The sequence below is a fragment of the Scyliorhinus torazame genome, chromosome 2 (assembly GCF_047496885.1).
Source record: "Scyliorhinus torazame isolate Kashiwa2021f chromosome 2, sScyTor2.1, whole genome shotgun sequence".
Classification (NCBI taxonomy): Eukaryota; Metazoa; Chordata; class Chondrichthyes; order Carcharhiniformes; family Scyliorhinidae; genus Scyliorhinus; species Scyliorhinus torazame.
In genome coordinates, this window is record NC_092708.1 from 21765417 (window position 1) to 21777651 (window position 12235).

General features: G+C 49.4%; 1 protein-coding gene across 1 annotated transcript in view; it reads left to right on the forward strand.

Moving 5' to 3' along the window:
- The window catches only part of LOC140386733 (indian hedgehog protein-like), a 135276-nt gene that overhangs the window by 27816 nt on the left and 95225 nt on the right, over positions 1-12235 (forward strand). The window lies entirely within an intron of this gene.

Here is a 12235-nt window from a genome sequence, read left to right on the forward strand (position 1 = left end):
GCGTTACTATTTACATGCTGCTTATTGCAGGACTGCGGATAGACACCGCACTGCAGAATCACGTTAAAGATGTGCTGCCTGTCTGTCATAAATATCAGTCTATGGGAGGCAGTGGCGTTGTGGTATAATAATAATAATAGTTGTGGGGGTGAAACCCACGCAGTCATAATAATAATAAAAATCACTTATTGTCACAAGTAGGCTTCAATGAAGTTACTATGAAAAGCCCCGAGCCGCCACATTCCGGCGCCTGTTCGGGGAGGCTGGTACGGGAATTGAACCCGCGCTGCTGGCCTTGTTCTGCATCACAAACCAGCTGTCTAGCCCACTGAGCTAAACCAGCCCATATTGTCAGTGGGCCAGAGACCCAGAGCCAATCCACTGAAAACCCAGGTTCGAATCCCATCGCGGCAGATTAAGTACTTTCGGCAATCTAGGCTGTGATTCAGCAGCCTCATCGCGCCCAACTTGGGAATCGTGCGAGACATCGCAATCGGGATCTCGCCCTCGCTGGACGTCATCCAGATTAGCATATTTAAATGAGCCATACGGTTCATTTAACTGTACGTTTGCCAGATTCACCCTGCACCCAAACTTAACGGCTGCACCTAGGAGTACTCACAAACATGGACCAGGGAACACCTGGGAGAGGGTCTCTCGGGCCAATGAAGACCCCCAAGAGGTCGGGGATAGGGCAGGGTGGCACCTTAGCTCTCCGTCTGGCACCCGGGCACTTTGGCACTGCCAGCCTGGTACCCTGCCCCCTGGCAGTGCCACTGTGACAACCTGGCACTTCCAGCATGTCTGGGTGGCACTATCTGGGTTCCAGGAGCACTGTCAGGGTGCCAGGCTGGCAGTGCCACGGTGTTGAGTAGCATGTTGGCACTGCCAGGGATCGGGCCCCGTGGGGCCTTAGGAAGTAGTGAGGGGGGGTTCCCGGGGGCCTCCCCAAGGTTGGGGGGGGGGGGCGGCGATGAAGGGGCGTTCAAAATGGGAGAGGGCCTGAAAGAGTTGCCAGCATTGCGGGCGCTGAGAAACACTCCGTTAAACGAGCCATTCAGCGCACTTTAACTCAGGTCTGCTGAATCGTGCCCCTCGTCACTCTTGTTCACAGTTGGATTGGGGTGGTCTCAAGCCGCTTGCTTCTAACTGAGCCGTGACCTTACTCCAGTGTCCCTTGTACAGACAGCAGCCCAGAGACTTACTACCAGCTCAGTGCTGAAGTGTCAGCCTGGATAACCTGCTCAGGCACGGGAAAGATTCTCACAACTTGCTGATTAGGGCGGCACGGTGGCACAGTGGTTAGCACGGCTGCCTCACAACGCCAGGGCCCCGGGTTCAATTCCGGCCTCGGGTCACTGTCTGTGCGGAGTCTGCATTCTCCCCGTGTCTGCGTGGGTTTCCTCCGGGTGCCCCGGTTTCCTCCCACAGTCCAAAGACGTACAGGTTAAGTGGATTGGCCACACCCAATTGCCCCTTAGTGCCCAAAAGGTTGGGTTGCGGGTATGGGATGGATGCGCGGTCTTAAGTGGGGTGGCCTTTCCGAGGGCCGGTGCAGACTCGATGGGCTGAATGGCCTACTTCTGCACTGTAAATTCTATGATTCTATAGAATCAGTGGCAATAGCACTACCAACGAAGGCGCAGTTGACACCTATAAGGTGACGAACGCACAGGAGGAAGGAGAGAGGAAAGCAAAGAGGAGCAATGGCCTGGAGAGAGCTGTCCCTTTGTCTGCTTTGAATGCTGCCAAGACTTCGAGATCTGGTGCTCCTGATTCCCGACATGTTCTTGCCAAGAAACATTGCATTTGTGTTCGGATTTCCATGAACTTCAACTGATGATAGTCTGCTTTTTAAAAAAAAACAACATTGTGCTACTGTTTCGTTTAATCATCAATTCTGTGACCTCAGCCTAAACAAAAACAAGCACTGAAGATTTCAGCAAAGACATACATTTAACATTGCAGGCGATTAGACTTGGAGACAGTGCTGATGTCCCAAAGAGATGTTTGCGAGAAGGGCGTTAACCATTAGGTTGCCACAAGCCGGTTTACTGATCCAGGAGTCCTGCTGCTCCCCGGCCCGCTGGTTAGTAACAATTATAGGCCAACAGCCACTTTGCTGTTTCAACAGGAAACAATAGGCCAGAGAACAAGCTGGGAGACGTGACCATGTTCTGATTTTGATTGGACGCAAAACAAGCTTTTGGCGATCAATTCAAACGAATCCAATCCAATTCAAACGAATTAAAAGGTTACATGCGGTGCCTCCAAAATGGGCAAGCAAAGGAGCGAGGCAATGAAAGAATGAGGCACAAGGACATGAAGCAAAAATAGGTTATGGACAAGAGCAGAGGATTGGATTGGATTTGTTTATTATCTGGTTTAGCACAGTGGGCTAAACAGCTGGCTTGTAATGCAGAGCAATGCCAGCAGCGCGGGTTCAATTCCCGTAACAGGCGCCAGAATGTGGCGACCAGGGGCTTTTCACAGTAACTTCATTGAAGCCTACTTGTGACAATAAGTGATTGTTATTATTATCACCTGTACCGAGGTACAGTGAAAGATATTTTTCTGTGAGCAGCTCAAACAGATCATTTATACTTGGAAAAAAAAGAAAAAGAAAAAAAAATACATAATAGGGCAACACAAGGTCCACAATGTAAATACATAGACACTGGCATCGGGTGAAGCATATAGGGGTGTAGTGTTAATGAGGTCAGTCCATAAGAGGGTCGTTTCGGAGTCTGGTAACAGCGGGGAAGAAGCTGTTTTTGAGTCTGTTCGTGCGTGTTCTCAGACTTTTGTATCTCCTGCCCGGTGGAAGAAGTTGGGAGAGTGAGTAAGCCGGGTGGGAGGGGTCCATAATTATGCTGCCCGCTTTCCCAAGGCAGCAGGAGGTGTAGACAGAGTCAATGGATGGGAGACTGGGCGGGGTAGGAGAGGGAATCAGCCGGAATGAAAGTGACATTGTGATACAAGTGTTTATGTTGGTCCTGCGTACTCCTTTCAATGCTATAGTATTAATATTGAACCTCCCTCTTCCACTTAAAACTGACCCCTTTAACCATGCTTTCACTCACCTGTCCTATTAATGAATGAAAATCGCTTATTGTCACAAGTAGGCTTCAAATGAAGTTACTCTGAAAAACCCATAGTCACCACATTCCGGCGCCTGTTCGGGGAAGCTGTTACGGGAATAGAACCGTGCTGCTGGCCTGCCTTGGTCTGCTTTCAAAGCCAGCGATTTAACCCTGTGCTAAACAGCCCCTGTATTATTTTGTTGGCCAGAAGTTTACATTGCTTAAGTGGCGTGGGCCCAACCTGAAATTGCATGAAATTGTGCGAGAAGACGTCGGGCGCTCGACCCAACATCATTGCGCTCATGTGTAACATTATGGTGAGGCGTGTGCAGGAGCCAGAAGTGTGCCCAACAATTAAGCCCATTAACAACCTAATTGATTGAAGTTTTACGTTGCCGGTACAATTTAGCGCTCAGCGTACTGGCAACACGGGCAGGCGGCCAATCCGCTTTTTCACATTTCTCACCCTGGGCAAGGTGAAAGTTTGTGTGAGCAGTTCGGAGTTCAGGTGAACGTTTGCTGCTGATGTGTTGCTGAGATTTCGTACCTTTCCTGTGCTTTCTTCTGAAACTTTGTTTTGAGGACTCTTTGCCAACTCTCTTGGAGGATATCTGCATAGTGCAGTCCTCAGTGCATTTCAGCAGCTGGGGATTGTGTAGTCCGCTGGGGGCACCTCCTCTGCGGAGGAAGACAAGAGTAGGCGGGGGGGAGGCCCGGTGTCCACAGGTAGCATCTTAGGGAGAGGTCTTTGGGAGGAGAAGGGCAGGTCCAAGGGGGTGCAGGGCGTACAGGGAGACCAAGGCGGAAGGGACCGTGAAAGACACCACTATTCTGCTGCCTGAGTGCGCAGACAGTGACCCAGCTACCTCTAGGTGTCCAAGGTCCAACACTTCCACAGAGACACTGCAACATCAGTTTGTCAGATGATTGGGCTGGAGTTTTCTTCTAATTGTAGGTGTTAAAGTCCGTTGAACGGTGTATTTAGTACGGTTTTTCTCGTCACTGACCCCGCTGCTCAACGACACTTTTCCATTTATTTGGCATCGGGGAGATTCTCATGTGGCTGTCAGGTCACCAGAGGGTCAGGTGGGTGCCTTTATGAATAGAAACGATTACCATTGCACGAATGTGCAGATAGTATGGAGGTGGCATGGTAGCACAGTGGTTAGCACCGTTGCTTCACAATGCTAGGGTCCCAGGTTCGATACCCGGCTTGGGTCACTAGCTGTGCGGAGTCTGCACGTTCTCCCCGTGTCTGCGTGGGTTTCCTCCGGGTGCTCCGGTTTCCTCCCACAAGCCCCGAAAGACGTCCTTGTTAGGTGAATTTGACATTCTGAATTCTCCCTCTGCGTACCCGAACAGGCGCCGGAGTGTGGCGACTCGGGGCTTTTCACAGTAACTTCATTGCAATGTTAATGTAAGCCTACTTGTGACAATAAAGGTTATTATTATAACCTTTATAATGGTCTACAGGGATGGTGCAGGCGGGAGGGATTCAGATTTCTGGATAACTGGGGCTCTTTCTGGGGAAGGTGGGACCTCTACAGACAGGATGGTCTACATCTGAACCTGAGGGGCACAAATATCCTGGGGAGGAGATTTGTTAGTGCTCTTTGGGGGGGGTTTAAACTAATGCAGCAGGGGCATGGGAACCTGGATTGTAGTTTTAGGGTAAGGGAGAATGAGAGTATAGAGGTCAGGAGCACCGATTTGACGTCGCAGGAGGGGGCCAGTGTTCAGGTAGGTGGTTTGAAGTGTGTCTACTTCAATGCCAGGAGTATACGAAACAAGGTAGGGGAACTGGCAGCATGGGTTGGTACCTGGGACTTCGATGTTGTGGCCATTTCGGAGACATGGATAGAGCAGGGACAGGAATGGATGTTGCAGGTTCCGGGGTTTAGGTGTTTTAGTAAGCTCAGAGAAGGAGGCAAAAGAGGGGGAGGTGTGGCGCTGCTAGTCAAGAGCAGTATTACGGTGGCGGAGAGGATGCTAGATGGGGACTCTTCTTCCGAGGTAGTATGGGCTGAAGTTAGAAACAGGAAAGGAGAGGTCACCCTGTTGGGAGTTTTTTATAGGCCTCCTAATAGTTCTAGGGATGTAGAGGAAAGGATGGCGAAGATGATTCTGGATATGAGCGAAAGTAACAGGGTAGTTATTATGGGAGACTTTAACTTTCCAAATATTGACTGGAAAAGATATAGTTCGAGTACAATAGATGGGTCGTTTTTTGTACAGTGTGTGCAGGAGGGTTTCCTGAAACAATATGTTGACAGGCCAACAAGAGGCGAGGCCACGTTGGATTTGGTTTTGGGTAATGAACCAGGCCAGGTGTTGGATTTGGAGGTAGGAGAGCACTTTAGGGACAGTGACCACAATTCGGTGACGTTTACGTTAATGATGGAAAGGGATAAGTATACACCGCAGGGCAAGAGTTATAGCTGGGGGAAGGGCAATTATGATGCCATTAGACGTGACTTGGGGGGGATAAGGTGGAGAAGTAGGCTGCAAGTGTTGGGCACACTGGATAAGTGGGGCTTGTTCAAGGATCAGCTACTGCGTGTTCTTGATAAGTATGTACCGGTCAGACAGGGAGGAAGGCGTCGAGCGAGGGAACTGTGGTTTACCAAGGAAGTGGAATCTCTTGTTAAGAGAAAGAAGGAGGCCTATGTGAGGATGAAGTGTGAAGTTTCGGTTGGGGCGATGGATAGTTACAAGGTAGCGAGGAAGGATCTAAAGAGAGAGCTAAGACGAGCAAGGAGGGGACATGAGAAGTATTTGGCAGGAAGGATCAAGGAAAACCCAAAAGCTTTCTATAGGTATGTCAGGAATAAGCGAATGACTAGGGAAAGAGTAGGACCAGTAAAGGACAGGGATGGGAAATTGTGTGTGGAGTCTGAAGAGATAGGCGAGATACTAAATGAATATTTTTCGTCAGTATTCACTCAGGAAAAAGATAATGTTGTGGAGGAGAATGCTGAGCCCCAGGCTAATAGAATAGATGGCATTGAGGTACGTAGGGAAGAGGTGTTGGCAATTCTGGACAGGCTGAAAATAGATAAGTCCCCGGGACCTGATGGGATTTATCCTAGGATTCTCTGGGAGGCCAGGGAAGAGATTGCTGGACCTTTGGCTTTGATTTTTATGTCATCATTGGCTACAGGAATAGTGCCAGAGGACTGGAGGACAGCAAATGTGGTCCCTTTGTTCAAAAAGGTGAGCAGAGACAACCCCGGCAACTATAGACCGGTGAGCCTCACGTCTGTAGTGGGTAAAGTCTTGGAGGGGATTATAAGAGACAAGATTTATAATCATCTAGATAGGAATAATATGATCAGGGATAGTCAGCATGGCTTTGTGAAGGGTAGGTCATGCCTCACAAACCTTATTGAGTTCTTTGAGAAGGTGACTGAACAGGTAGACGAGGGTAGAGCAGTTGATGTGGTGTATATGGATTTCAGCAAAGCGTTTGATAAGGTTCCCCACGGTAGGCTATTGCAAAAAATACGGAGGCTGGGGATTGAGGGTGATTTAGAGATGTGGATCAGAAATTGGCTAGCTGAAAGAAGACAGAGGGTGGTGGTTGATGGGAAATGTTCAGAATGGAGTACAGTCACAAGTGGAGTACCACAAGGATCTGTTCTGGGGCCGTTGCTGTTTGTCATTTTTATCAATGACCTAGAGGAAGGCGCAGAAGGGTGGGTGAGTAAATTTGCAGACGATACTAAAGTCGGTGGTGTTGTCGATAGTGTGGAAGGATGTAGCAGGTTACAGAGGGATATAGATAAGCTGCAGAGCTGGGCTGAGAGGTGGCAAATGGAGTTTAATGTAGAGAAGTGTGAGGGAAGGAATAACAGGAATGCGGAATATTTGGCTAATGGTAAAGTTCTTGAAAGTGTGGATGAGCAGAGGGATCTAGATGTCCATGTACATAGATCCCTGAAAGTTGCCACCCAGGTTGATAGGGTTGTGAAGAAGGCCTATGGAGTGTTGGCCTTTATTGGTAGAGGGATTGAGTTCCGGAGTCGGGAGGTCATGTTGCAGCTGTACAGAACTCTGGTACGGCCGCATTTGGAGTATTGCGTACAGTTCTGGTCACCGCATTATAGGAAGGACGTGGAGGCTTTGGAGCGGGTGCAGAGGAGATTTACCAGGATGTTGCCTGGTATGGAGGGAAAACCTTATGAGGAAAGGCTGATGGACTTGAGGTTGTTTTCGTTGGAGAGAAGAAGGTTAAGAGGAGACTTAATAGAGGCATACAAAATGATCAGGGGGTTGGATAGGGTGGACAGTGAGAGCCTTCTCCCGCGGATGGATATGGCTGGCACGAGGGGACATAACTTTAAACTGAGGGGTAATAGATATAGGACAGAGGTCAGAGGTAGGTTCTTTACGCAAAGAGTAGTGAGGCCGTGGAATGCCCTACCTGCTACAGTAGTGAACTCGCCAACATTGAGGGCATTTAAAAGTTTATTGGATAAACATATGGATGATAATGGCATAGTGTAGGTTGGATGGCTTTTGTTTCGGTGCAACGTCGTGGGCCGAAGGGCCTGTACTGCGCTGTATCGTTCTATGTTCTATGTTCTATTTATTTCCCGCCTTTCACAAACTCAGGACAACCCAAAGCACTTTGCGACTTTTTAAACAGCAGAGTGAATGGGAAGAGGTGGATGGTGCAAGCCTCTCGTCGTATGTCTGAGACGCAAGTACTCACATCGCGGTACATGTGCAGGAGGAATCTGCACAAGGTGAGGCAGTGGAGGACTTGCGCTGCTCACCTTGAAAGATCTTGGATGAAAAGCTTTGACCTGAATGGATTCTGTTCCTCAGTTAATGAGCTCCACGTCAGTTCTGGCTAAAGTACAAGTGACAACGCAGCCATACGCAGTCCTTATCAGTCCTTCCCTTAAATCGGTTAACAGCAACACACACATAAAAAGGCCAGGTGTAAATTGCTTTGCTATTGTCAACACCATCAAGGAATTCTTTTTACACTTGTAATCAGAAAGATTTCATTGTGATGATTGTGGGTGCGATTAACCCTTTTGTGGCCATGTTGCAGCAGGCTACACTTGTACAGTGTTTCCCCTGGCAATTGAGCAACCCAGGCAAGCTTCCATTTATTGCCTATTAGTTGCCTTTGAGAAGGTGGTGAAGGGGAATAGGGAAATGCAACGGGGAGGACTGAGAGGAAATATTACTGATCTTGCTGCGGTGTGGAGTGAACCTTCATGGGGTTATAACCTCGTTCACAAAGTGCGACAAATTCAGACAGAAACTTTTTGATTTATATTAGAACGACGGAGGTTGTGGGATGACCTGATAGAGGTCTACAAGATGAGGGACATGAAATGAAATGAAAATCGCTTATTGTCACCAGTCGGCTTCAAATGAGGTTACTGTAAAAAGCCCCTAGTCGCCACATTCCGGCGCCTGTTCAGGGAGGCTGGTATGGGAATTGAACCGTGCTGCTGGCCTGCCTTGGAACTGCTTTCAAAGCCAGCGATTTAGCCCTGTGCTAAACCAGTCCCTAGAGTGGATGGGCAGGCACTCTTTCCCAGGGTGGAGGGGTCAGCCACCAGGGGGCATAGGTTTAAGGTCCATGAGGCAAAGTTTAGAGGAGATGTGTGAGGCAGGTTGTTTACACAGAGGATGGTGAGTGCCTGGAATGCATTGCCAGGGGAGGTTGTGGAAACAGATACATTAATGGCGTCAAAAGGCATCTTGACAAATGCATGGATAGGATGGGTGTGGTGATATACATCACTGTAAGCACACAAAGGGTTAATGTACATACACTACACCTTGCTAGACACTAGAGGGAACACCAGAGACATGACACACAGACAGTCAACCAATAGGTCAGTAACATAGCTCACGACCAATGGGCATTCACGATACACACAGAGGTGACACCACCACAGGAGGGCATTACACCAACCCATATAAAAGGACACATCACACATGCACAGTCTCTTTCCAGTGGAGACTTTCAGTGAGTACAGACACAGGGTTGATTGAACATCACTCCCACCACATGGATTGTAGCAGACTGGTTCGTCGGTCTGAGTAGCTATAACAGGATTAACAGTAGAGTTGAATCCAAGTAGGAGAATTGTTAATAGTTTAATAAACGTGTTAAATCTATCTCCAAGTCGGAACCTTCCTTTGTCAGAGTGCACACCAAGGAAGCAGCGTATGCTACATCAAGAGCACAACAAACCAATGAGTATAGAGGGATACTCTATCTCAATTACATTTATCCACCTTGGACCCATTATGAGGAAAGTTACCCTGCAATGACTTCAAAAGAAATTGGACGGGTACTTGACAGAAATATACTTGTAGGGTTATGAAGAAAGAGCAGAGGAATGGGACTGACCAGGTTGCAGTACAGAGAACAGCCAGGAGTCTCCGAGCTGGGTGGGGAGGGGCTTGCGAATCCCGCCACGCCGCTCTGACGCCAGGCCGCTGATTCTCCGGTGACCGGAGAATCGGTGGCAATCGCGCTAGCGTGGTCGCCGCGGCGCTGATTGGGGGCCGTGGAAAGCGGCCCCCGCGGCGATTCTGCGCACTCGACGGGCCGAGTCCCGCCGGCGTCGTTTGCATATGGTCCTACCCAGCGGGACCTTGGTGTTCTGGCTGTGGAGGCCGTCCTGGTGGGGGGGAGGGGGGGGGGGGGGGCGCGATGGGAGCCAACTCCGGGGAGGGCCTCCACGGTGGCCTGGCCCACGATCGGGGTCAACCGATCAGCGGGCGCGCTAATTCCGGGGGGGGCCTATGTTCCTCCGCGCTGGGCCCCTGTAGGGCTCTGCCATGTTGCCCGGGGGCCGGTGCGGAGGTGGCCGTGGCCCGCGTGTGTGGACCTGCGCCGGCCATGTAGGGCCAGCTTTCGGCGCCGGAACAGCGCACAGCACTCCGGCGCCGTTCTAGCCCCCGAGGACAGGTGAATGACTGGGCCTGGTGGCCCATTGATGCCGGCGTTGCTCGCGCCGGTTTTGACGCCAGCGTCAACATTTGGCCGGGATTTCGGAGAATCCCGGGTATAGATTCAATGGGCCAAATCACCTCCTTCTCTGCTGTAATGACTCAATGCTATAAGATTGCCATTAACTCCTTCCCGTTAGTCAAAGGGGCACATTTGCTTTAAACGTTGGTCACTTATTTTAGTGAATATCTCCTAGAAATGGTCAACCAAATCTGACTGACTGCCATGGCTAAGATTGGAGTTTGGACCCTCTGTTAGAGGGTCCCGATGGATACAGCTCTGTGTTTGCCATCTGCTATTCAGGGGCACCTGTATTTCATTTCCATTCTGATGACCACCCCAATACCCGGGACAGCATTCTGCCCTGAGACCTATCCTCTGTGAAAAGTGGTCGGGCAAAGATGGTTTTCAGGCTATTCCCCCGTCCCTCCTGAAAGGAGGATTCTTGGCATCTCCTCATCCTGTTGGAAACTTGAGCTGGAGTGTCTCATGGAAGACTTTGCACCCTCTATCTCAGCTGTGCCGAAATCAAGATCGATCCTCCGCTCAAGAGAGCAGGCAGAGCGTCGTTGGTTAAACAACAAATCCAAAAGGCGGCACCTCCAACAGTGCAGCACTCCCTCAGTACTACACTGACCAGCCCAGTGATACACTCAAATTTCTGGATCTGAACTTAGTTAGCATGCCTAACTGAGGTCCTGTACAGCTGCAACATGACTAGCCAATTTTTATATTCAGTGCCCCGACCGATGAAGGCCAGCATGCCATACGCCTTCTTAACCATCTTATCCACATGCGTTGCCACTTTCAGTGATCGGTGGACATGCATGCCCAGATTTCTCGGCCTGTCAATACATGCAAGAGTTTTTGTGTAATTCCTACATGCATTGGACCTTCCAAAGTGCATAGATCATAGAAGGATCATAAACTTTACAGTGCAGAAGGAGGCCATTCGGCCCATCAAATCTGCACCAGCTCTTGGAAAGAGCACCCTACTCAAGCCCACATCTGCACCCTATCCCCGTAACCCAGCAACCCCATCTAACCCAAGGGCAATTTATCATGGCCAATCTACTTAACCTGCACATCTTTGGACTGTGGGAGGAAACCGGAGCACCCGGAGGAAACCCACGCAGACATGGGGAGAACGTGCAGACTCCGCACAGACAGTGACCCAAGTGGGAATCGAACCTGGGACCCTGGCGCTGGGAAGCTATAATGCTAGCCAGTATGCTGCCATGCTGCCCCTATGCTACCATGCTGCATTACCTCACACTTGTCCGGATTAAACTCCATCTGTCATTTCTCCGCCCAAGACTCCAACCAATTTATATTCTGCTGTACCCTCTGACAATCCTCTTCGCTATCCGCAACTCAACCAATTTTTGTGTCGTCTGCGAATTTACTAATCAGACCAGCTACATTTTCTTCCAAATCATTGACATACACCACGAACGACAAAGGCCACAGAGCTGATCACACCCTTCCAGGGGTTTGTAACACACACTTTAACGTTGCCACCAAGAGCTACAGCTACTTTAATACCTGAACATTTCCATTACAGCTTCTACCTCACCAACACAATTAAGAGTTTGGATGATTTTGTTTCCCGAAAGGGCAGGGATCATCTGCAGCCGGGTGAACTCAGTCTTTTTTGAAAGGGAATGGATTTGGATTTTATTGTGAGCCGGTTCAAAGATGACAGAATAGACAGAGACACAAATAATTCAGTACTCCACTGGGAACAATGGTTGGGCGCCATGGAAATGTTATCTGTGTAAGTGTGACAGACCAGGCTCCAATAACAGAGTAGCCAAGACAGATAAATATTCCAGAGTTAGAGCCATTAGAAAGTATTGGTACAGGACTTTTCTTCAAGAGGTTACAGGAGTGGGATAGAGTCCATGATAAGGGTTTATTCACAGCCAGTGTGTGAGCTCTTGTCTTCACTTTGGGGAAATGGGTGTTGCTGATTAATAATAACAGTCATTATTATTGTCACAAGTAGGCTTACATTAACACGGCAATGACGTTACTGTGAAAATCCCCTCGTCGCCACACTCCAGCACCTGTTCGGATACACAGAGGGAGAATCCAAAACGTCCAACTCACCTAACAAGCACGTCTTTCGGGACGAAACCGGAGCAGACACGGGGAGAACGTG